The sequence below is a fragment of the Nannospalax galili genome, unplaced genomic scaffold (assembly GCF_000622305.1).
Source record: "Nannospalax galili isolate Female #2095 unplaced genomic scaffold, S.galili_v1.0 scaffold372, whole genome shotgun sequence".
NCBI lineage: Eukaryota > Metazoa > Chordata > Mammalia > Rodentia > Spalacidae > Nannospalax > Nannospalax galili.
This window is the reverse complement of record NW_008332089.1, coordinates 2174433-2183407: the sequence shown is the minus strand read 5'-3', so window position 1 is coordinate 2183407 and position 8975 is coordinate 2174433. Positions and strand designations below refer to the sequence as shown.

The window sequence follows — 8975 nt, the reverse complement described above, 5'->3', positions numbered from 1 at the left end:
TACTTTATAAAAATTTGTTGATTTTTTTTGTGTATCACACAGAATATCCCAAAGCATCTTATTCAGCTATACACCCACTTCCCAGATGGCACCCTCCCATTGCCTCCCTCCCCCCACTAAAGCCCTTATACTCTGTTATCCCTGCTACAGTCCACTGTGTTGTTGGCACCCCCAGCCATTCCCCACTACTTGTCCATCTGGTGAATCTAGTCAGCCTATCTAGAGGTCTTTGTTTTAGGAAGGTCAGCTGTTCCTCATCTAGCAGTAATCAGTTGTCCACATTCCTTTAGATTAGATTAGGGTCTGCTGTTTATTTTCCCAGTTCTATGCCGCTTACTATCTGGGAGTCCCTTTGGCTAGCCTGGCCAACAACTCAAAAGAAGGTATCTCCTGTCTGGCATTGTTGTTTGTTATGTAGCCTTTAGCTATACACATGGACTCTTAAAAAATTATGTTGACCCCTTTAATCTTTGGTTATAATTTCCTTTTGGGTGTTTAAGGCCATACAGTTGGCCCAGATAAACCAATTTATTTTTACTCTTAAGGTCTTTTGAGGATCTGTGCCTCAGGAGTCACATGCTCTTGGGAGGAGCCCCTGGCTCCTTTCTTTTACCAGTTCCGCCTATGTGAAGATAAGTCAAAGGTCCTGCTTGACCATGGCTGGCTTCACTTGGAAGCACGGAGGAAGTGATTCCTCTGTGTTGAACCTCCTCGTTGTAGACTGGACACTGGTTTGAGTCCATCTTGTGGGGTCTCCTCAGCCTCCTTGATCAAGAGGACAGGTGACCCACCACAATTACAGGGCATTTTGAGAGATGCCCATAGTCCCCTTGAACTACTCAACCTAGGAGGGCAAGGAGCAGAAACTGTCCTTTACTATTCTTTAAATAAGAACTTTAGCTATTCAAATAATATAAAGACTGTTAGAAGTATGTTTAAAATAACCACAGTTTTGAAATTTCTGAAAATTCCAAGGAATACTGATTGATAGTCCTGGAATGTCAGAGTAAGAGGCCAGAAAGTGAAAACCCTGAGAAATCTGCTTTTTTCGCTGGGTGCTGTAATTCTAAAATGTATCACTGCTACTGAAAAGCATACTTTGTTTTACATTTTTCAAAAACAAATTAAAAAATAAAAATCCGCTTTGAAAAGATTCTCGTAAGCTCCCAGGGAAGTTTTAGGAGGGGGCCTTCAATGAGTAATTGCCTAGTTAATTATACAGACGTACTGCTTAGAGCATGTGCTAAGGCTTGCATCAAATTAAGTTCACCTGGGGAGCTTTTGAAACTATTAACAAACACCTGATACATAGTAGCTAATCAATAAATGGACATTTCTTTCTCTAGTTTTCCTTCTAGCCTATATACAATCCTATATTTCAAAAATGCCTACAAAGTATGATCTGAAACTTCACTAGCGCTCACACACAAATCTCCAGTTTCAAATAAGTGTCACCTGTGGGAATTACATGTACAATAGGGACATACTCTGCATAAATGACTTTTACTTAACCTTGCAACCAAGTATTACTTTCTTTATAGTCTACACAGTGTCACTGAGCTGTGTGCCTCTTGTAACATGGGCATATGACCCAAATCCCCCATGACCCTTCCTTGCCCTGGATCCCAAATAATATACGAATGTGCGTATGTATAACATATCAAAATGCTGCAAACAGCACTTATCTCATGAAAAATGAGAGAAATTGATAACATCTGTTCATGATTGGGTATACTTGTCGGTCTAGTACATAAGGGGTCAGAAGGGACAAAACGACAAATCATTCTACCTTTTACTTCCCCATTTCATGCTGGAGATACTGTTTCAATAAAAGAATGAGTGAGCCTTTGTTTGAGAACATAGTTCTGAAGGAATTCTCGGGGAACAGGTTTTCACCAGTGTGGCTCCCTCTTGGCCTTACCATGGATGCCAAGATCCGGGTTGCTTTTATTTAGCCATCATTAGTATGGCTTCACATAGTGAATGCCTCAGTCACCAGAGTTGTATCCTTCTATTACCAGACCTAGTAAGTTGGCAAAATATCAAGTTTACCCTGCAATTAAAAAAAAAAAACAACAACAACAAAAATCTATCTCCTCCTGGTGTTCTCGCTCAGCAGGTATGATGATCTTTAGCCATCTTCAGTTTTAAACCCTCATTGCCCTCCCTGCAGTCTGAGCGACCCTTCCAGGGCAGAGATGAAGACAGGTGAACGCACTCACCCCCAGGACAGCTGCTTAAGCTTAGGATGTTTGCTTCTCAAAGATACCCTGCCATCAAGGGCTCTCATGTTTGTGACTTTATCTCCACGTACCTCTCTTGGGGCCCTACATTAAACAGAGACAGAATCCTTCCTGGCACGAGAATGTCTGCAGTGGCTGGTTGCCCCTATCTGTATTGACATCAATCCCCCGTTAACGTGCTCTCTTTCCTCATCTTCCATCTCTCCACCAGCGACATCCATGTCAACTAGATTTTCCTGTGACCCTTCTCATTTGCATATATGTGAAATGCTTTAATATTTACAGGACATACTGATGTGATAGCTGAAAAATCATGACATCAAGGTCTACCATGTGGTTTATTTCAAAGCTTGTCTACATTTGCAAATACCCATAAGCTATAGAACCTCAACACCCAGTGGAACAGCTTCTCTGGTTTTCTTTGATATAGTAAGATCAACTTTACATCAGAATATGTCCCTTCCACAAGAGTGCACTGAACACAGGCAAAGCAGTAGAAAGACAAGTCAAAGCTAGAAATATCCAAACACCCATTATCCAAACAACTTAAAACCCATCACTATACATCAAAGTGGAGATGGAGGCCATGCTCTGCACTGCCTTATGCTGGAATATGGAGTCCAGACAACATCTAGGAAGACTATATAACTTGAGATCAAATGACCTATGAAGTATGTGCATGGCTGTCATGTTTACAGGTGAGAAAATCCATGACTACATTGAATTGCAATGAGCCAGTCCTCGGCACAAAGGACCTTTACTGTCAGGTGAAACCATGATCATCTTCAGCTGCTAAGGAGCAGGTACACTAAAAAGACAGGGCTCTGTGTTTCAGTGCACACATACCCAGCACCATGAGTGTTATTTACTGATAAAAAGCACATGACAGTAATGTTTAAATCAGGGCTTGTCTTGTCAGTCAAATGAGAGAGGCAGGCCACCTTCCCCCAGTGATGACCCTCTGGGCCGCTCGTGGCGGTCTGCCAGGTCAATTACTGTGGGCCTGGGAGAAACATGAAGACAGAGCGGCTTAATTCTGAGCAGGAGAATCAGGAAAATGGAAACCCGGGGACACATTAACACAATGGCCAATTACTTAATAGTGTGGTGTTTGCTAGAACTGCAAAATATATTTATATTGAGTCTTTCTGTCTGCAAGGATTGTTATTTATTAACAAGAATGGGTATCCAGGGCATTGGAAATTAACATTTGTATATTTATTTCTGGAGAAAACCATTTCTCACAGGAAAGCTAGGATTCTGTAATTTGCATCTCCTCTTGGTAACTTGGACATACATCAATTAGTATTTGGGGAAAGAGACCAACAATCATTCATAATTGCTTGTGTCACTCGTATGTCAATTTGCTTTCTATTTTTCTGCACCAAGATTGATTTCCATCTCCAGCCCTCCAGTCATGTCTCTCCTCCCTCCTGCACCTATACTTCCTTTGTCTAAAGGAAGGTGAAGAGGATACAGCAGCAGGTAGGATGGCTGAAAACCAGGGATATATTTCTTGGTTTTGCAGTCATTTTCCAGGAGCCTAGTGGAGGAGTTACCATAGACATCAGACTTACTGACAAGAAGACAGAGATTTCTTGAATCATAGTTTAATGGCCTGTGAACCAGATTCTTGGGGTCCTACAATAACAGATGATGGTCATGGTCAAAATCTTTATGTGGAAAAAGTTTGAGGTGCTGACACTTCATTCTGTAGCAATATAAAATGCAACGGTGATCAGCAAGCTCTCAAAATGAACAGCGAATGATTATTATAAAGTATAAGATTCAAAAGATGCAAATTAAAACTAAATAATCAGAAATACTATCACAACTCTCCATCTACCTAAAGAATTATTACTCAGAAACCATCTTTGTGGAAAACTCGCTTAAGTTCAAGGACACCATTAGTGCATGTTACAACCCCAACAGCATAAGTAGTCAGATACAGTCCTGGAAAATGCCAAACTGAAATGATATGAGTCCAGCACTCTCATACGGATGCTGATTGATGGGCTATTATAAAACGAAAATGAGACATAGTATTTTATCTATTTCTACACAACACTTACACGCATGAGATATTGTATAAAAATTCAAAAATGTCAAATTAGCTAGAGATTTAACAACAAAGTACATAAGACATAGCAACAAACTCCACAAAACGGAGAGCAAAGATCCCTAGAAGTTCTGGACCATCTGTCCAGCCCTGTCTCAGAGCTTTCATGCTAAGTATACAGTGCCTAGAGCTGTTGAGCCTGTGACCAGGAGAGTGATGTGTTACATACTGCAGTAACGATGCCACTGGCACCAGATGGCTTCTCTAGACCATCTTACTTAACCTCAAAGTAGCCCTGTGCAGTAAATGATAAGTGGGTCAACCAAAGTCCAGAGAAGTCACTGCATGGGATGCAATCATACAAACCACTCCTTTTAGGCAATAGCAGGATGCAAAGTCCTGCCCTTTGGAAACCTGGGAAGGGTAATAAATAGGAAGGTAAACTGTGATCCTGAATTATTTGAAAGGGGCAACCAAGGAGTTAATAGCTCAGTGACAATAAAAGTTACTTTAATGAAGCTGGGCGAGGCGGCATAAGACAAGGACTCAATACTAAGGTGAGGGCAATGGGGCGAGGAGGAGTTTGAGGCCCCCTGCTACAGAACAGCTCTGTCTCAATGAAGAAGCGATCTTGGTTGTACAAAATGGTGGAACAGAGAAGCCTCGCTGGAAAGTACACACTTTGTAGCACAACAGAAGCAAAGACTTGAACATTTCAGCCAACTTTGTGCTATTTAATTTCAAATATTCTTTTTTTCACTTTTTACATATTTACGTGTTTTTATCAAGCTATTTCAAATTCATCCTAAACTCGGATCATCCGGGGACTCCAGGGCCAAGCCAAAGATGAGTTAAGAGAACTGCTCTTGATTGCTGTGGGTTACTGGCGTCAGACTTTGCTCTGTTTTCTTGGAAAAGTCACAAAAGGGGTTGGGATGGTTCAATGGCACAAGTGAATCACTTGCCAAAGCAGCCAGGGTTACACACTTGCTTCCTACTGGGTCTGTGGTTCAATCAGTTGTGAGTGTGCTTAATGCAGGGGTCATGTTAACCTTCCTACTTCAGGAAAACAATTCTGGTTCTAATTGTGCTGCTGGTATTATAACACAAAGAATAAGAACCTTTATATAATGCACCTATTACTTGAAGGTAATTACTGTCAGGCGACACTGAAATAATTAACTTTGAATTAATCACATGTTTTGTCCCTTTGTTCACATCAACTTTGTAGACATGCTCGATAAGTATAACCTGCCAGAAGAATGAATAGTGAAAAGGAGGCTAAAAATTTTCTCCTCAGAATCAGTAATTGGGAGAAACAGCAGATGTGGGTAATTAACAGATGAATGCGGTGCTGGAGGATGCAGGATATATAACACATGAGCTGGTTCAGAGTTGTTATTAAAGGTTAGAGGTTTAAATAGAATTTGAGTCATTATAGTGCCCATTCATGGTATAAATAACATCTACGGCTCAGAAGTACTAATGGCTATTTAGTTAACACAATTAAAAAAATAAAAATTTTAAAATGTTAACTCTAAGCCCAAAGCTATAAACACGTAAAAGCATATGGAGTTTTGGTCCCATGATTGGACCAAGGAAAATTTAGTTATTGAAAACACACATGCTTACATTAGTTTGATGTGCCCTTTCACTGAACAGAAGCAAATAACTATCTAATTGAAATGTATCCAACATATCAAATTAAAAGAAACTCCTTAAAGCGCTGATTTGGAAACCACTTTTCCCCTGATCCCAACTTTTTCCCACATGTGCTAGTTGACGTTATTCAAAAGTTTCATCAGTGCTTTTTTTCCTTGTGCTGATGATAAAACACTTTCCGTTTGTTTCCAGCAAGGGGCTTCCTGATCAACGACTGTACCGTGCTACTGAGCCCTCACTGTGACAGATGCCAAACATATACCAATCAGCACAGTCAACTGGTGGCTTGCCTGATTGTCCCAGATACTAGAATTCATTCAGAAGTGTTTTGGCTTAATGAGGCTGGTACACACGTTAAAGAATTTCCCCATCTTCTTCAAAGAACGACAACAACCCAAAAGCAGAAAACCAGCTACAACAAAACCATGGTAGCCGTCTCCCTCGTTTATAATCTATACGTCATGTGAAAGGAGAGTTCCACTAGGGTGGCCACTAAAGAGACAACAGGGTAGGCTGGGGTGACAGCTCTGCAGCTAAGAGCACTGGCTGCTCCTGTACAGGATCTGAGCTCGGGTCCCAGCACCCTCACCCTCATGGCAGGTGTCTGAAACTTCAGTTCGAGAAGATCTGACACCCTCTGCTGGTCTCTGCAGGCATTGCACGCATGTGGTGCACCTACATACATGCATGTAAAGCACATAAAAATAAACAAAAAATATAAAAAGATAAAACGTCAAAAAACTAAGATTCTTCTCAGGCTGCAGTGAAACTTTATCAAAGCTGAAACGGACACATTACATCCATGCAATCCTCCATGTTATTTACTTGGAAAGATGTGCAAAGCTTTTACCTCATTTGATATTTTAAAAACTGCTGTTTGAATAAAGGAAGAATGATTTTCCCACTTAATAGGGGAGACAAATGAAGCTCAGAGAATCAGGCGGCCTTCTCGAAGTCACGTTTGGTTATTAACAAGAAGACCACATCAAACCACCCTGAACCGCATGTCCTCTTACATTTACATCACACAGACTCTAACAACCCGCAGAGATGTGGCAGAGCCGCTGCCAATTTCCTTGGGACAAAAGTCCCTCCCACTTAAGCTTTAAGGCATTTTAATTGGAAAGCTATTTCAGTTTTAGCTTTAATGAACTCAGATGCAAATTTCTTGACACATGAGCCTAATAACGACTCAAAAAGTTTTAAGAAGACCAAGACCCAGCCTATCGTTTGTTTCACACACCAATTGCTTCGAGTTAAATGAGACGGTATTTGGTAAATGTTCAGCTTTCAGGTACATTCACCAGCCCTTTCACTGCAGAGAGGTAGACTATGTTCCTCCACAAGAGGCACTGACTCTTCATCCTCTGAGACAAGGATTTCCTATCAAATTATCCCCATAAGATATTTTATAGACTCAGTCTTTATGATGACCCCAAATTCCTTTGTGGACCTCCTCTGGCAGGGACAGTATGAGGAGATGAGTTTCAGGGGGTCGTCAGGTCATGGCGTCCTCCGTGGGAGTGTGTACTTGTAGAATCCTGCTCCAAGTCCACAGCCTGGAGGAGGAACTTGAGACTCTAAGCATGCTAGCATCTGTTTCCAGGTCTTTCAGCTTCCAAAACTTCCTGTTGTTTATAAGCCATCCTGTCTGTGGTAATTTATTCTAGCAAACCCAACTGACTAAAACAGGTTTTCATTAATTCACTTCTGATAAATAGAAAAAAAAAATCTTGAAAGTTTGTGGTAATGAGTATTTCTCTAATATTACAAAACTTGTGTCAACAGTACTTTCAACATGTTGTCTCTGGACAAACTGATGTGCTTGTTTTCCTAAGCTTTAGTATTAACTAAGAGTTTCTACATGTTTGCAAAGATGAATAAAACCAAAGTCCTGTCCTTGAGGTAGGTACAGCCTTGGGGAGGCAGAAGAAGTAAACTAACAATGGGCTGTCATAATTATTCTAACAGAGAAGAGTTTAAAGAAAATAGCATGAAGGACGGTAAGAAGAAATTTGTTTTGCTCATGTGGTGTTCCCCAGAAGTGATACAATCTCATTTTCTCGTTCTTAATATTTTCACAAGGAAGGTGGGCAGTTTGGGTTATTCAGGAGACCAAGGTAATACAAAACACAACAGAACTATGCGTGTAATGGAGTCAAAGTCAGAGGATTATACAGTATCATCGCTGTAGGATCAGCTTTTCAGTAGAAGGACGCCTGCCTTGGTGGGACTGTGCAGGCACTAAGTGAAGGGATTTATCACAAAGTATTCTGCTAAGGGAAAACCACACAGGAAATAAGAGTTGCCAGAAAGAGAGAACATCCCCTAAAGAGTGTCAGGTAAACTCTTGTGAAGGGGAAACCCTGGAGAGACCCCAGCACTATATCCTGACTGGGAGAAGACAGAGCATGAGGGGGCTGGAGTAGCAAAGTCCCTTCCTTCTCAGACTTGTTAAAGACTGTCCAAGGGACTATGCAAATTCCCTGGTCAGCTAGATGAGGTTTCAGAGCAGCAAAATATCCACCTCAGGTCCCACTTCAGGGGACTTGGTTCTGAAATCTGTCCAACTTGCATCTAGGCATATGTTAGGTCTGAAGAAGAACATGTAGAGTCTCTGATGGATGGGTCACAACACAGACTGTCTGAAAACTATCCCCAATTTCTAGCCTATAACAAGCTAAATAAAATTTAATGAAGCTACTGAAAGCATTAAGAACAAAGATGAAAATAAGTAATGATTTTTTATAAACATACAGTTATTCAGAGACTTTTTTTATCGCATATGTTAGGTCTGAAGAAGAACATGTAGAGTCTCTGATGGATGGGTCACAACACAGACTGTCTGAAAACTATCCCCAATTTCTAGCCTATAACAAGCTAAATAAAATTTAATGAAGCTACTGAAAGCATTAAGAACAAAGATGAAAATAAGTAATGATTTTTTATAAACATACAGTTATTCAGAGACTTTTTTTATCCATAAGCAAAAATATTATCATCTTGTTGCT

General features: G+C 40.6%; 1 protein-coding gene across 1 annotated transcript in view; it reads right to left on the bottom strand.

The window, feature by feature from the left end:
- Positions 1-8975, bottom strand: part of LOC103729225 (E3 ubiquitin-protein ligase parkin-like) — a 521211-nt gene that overhangs the window by 353894 nt on the left and 158342 nt on the right. The window lies entirely within an intron of this gene.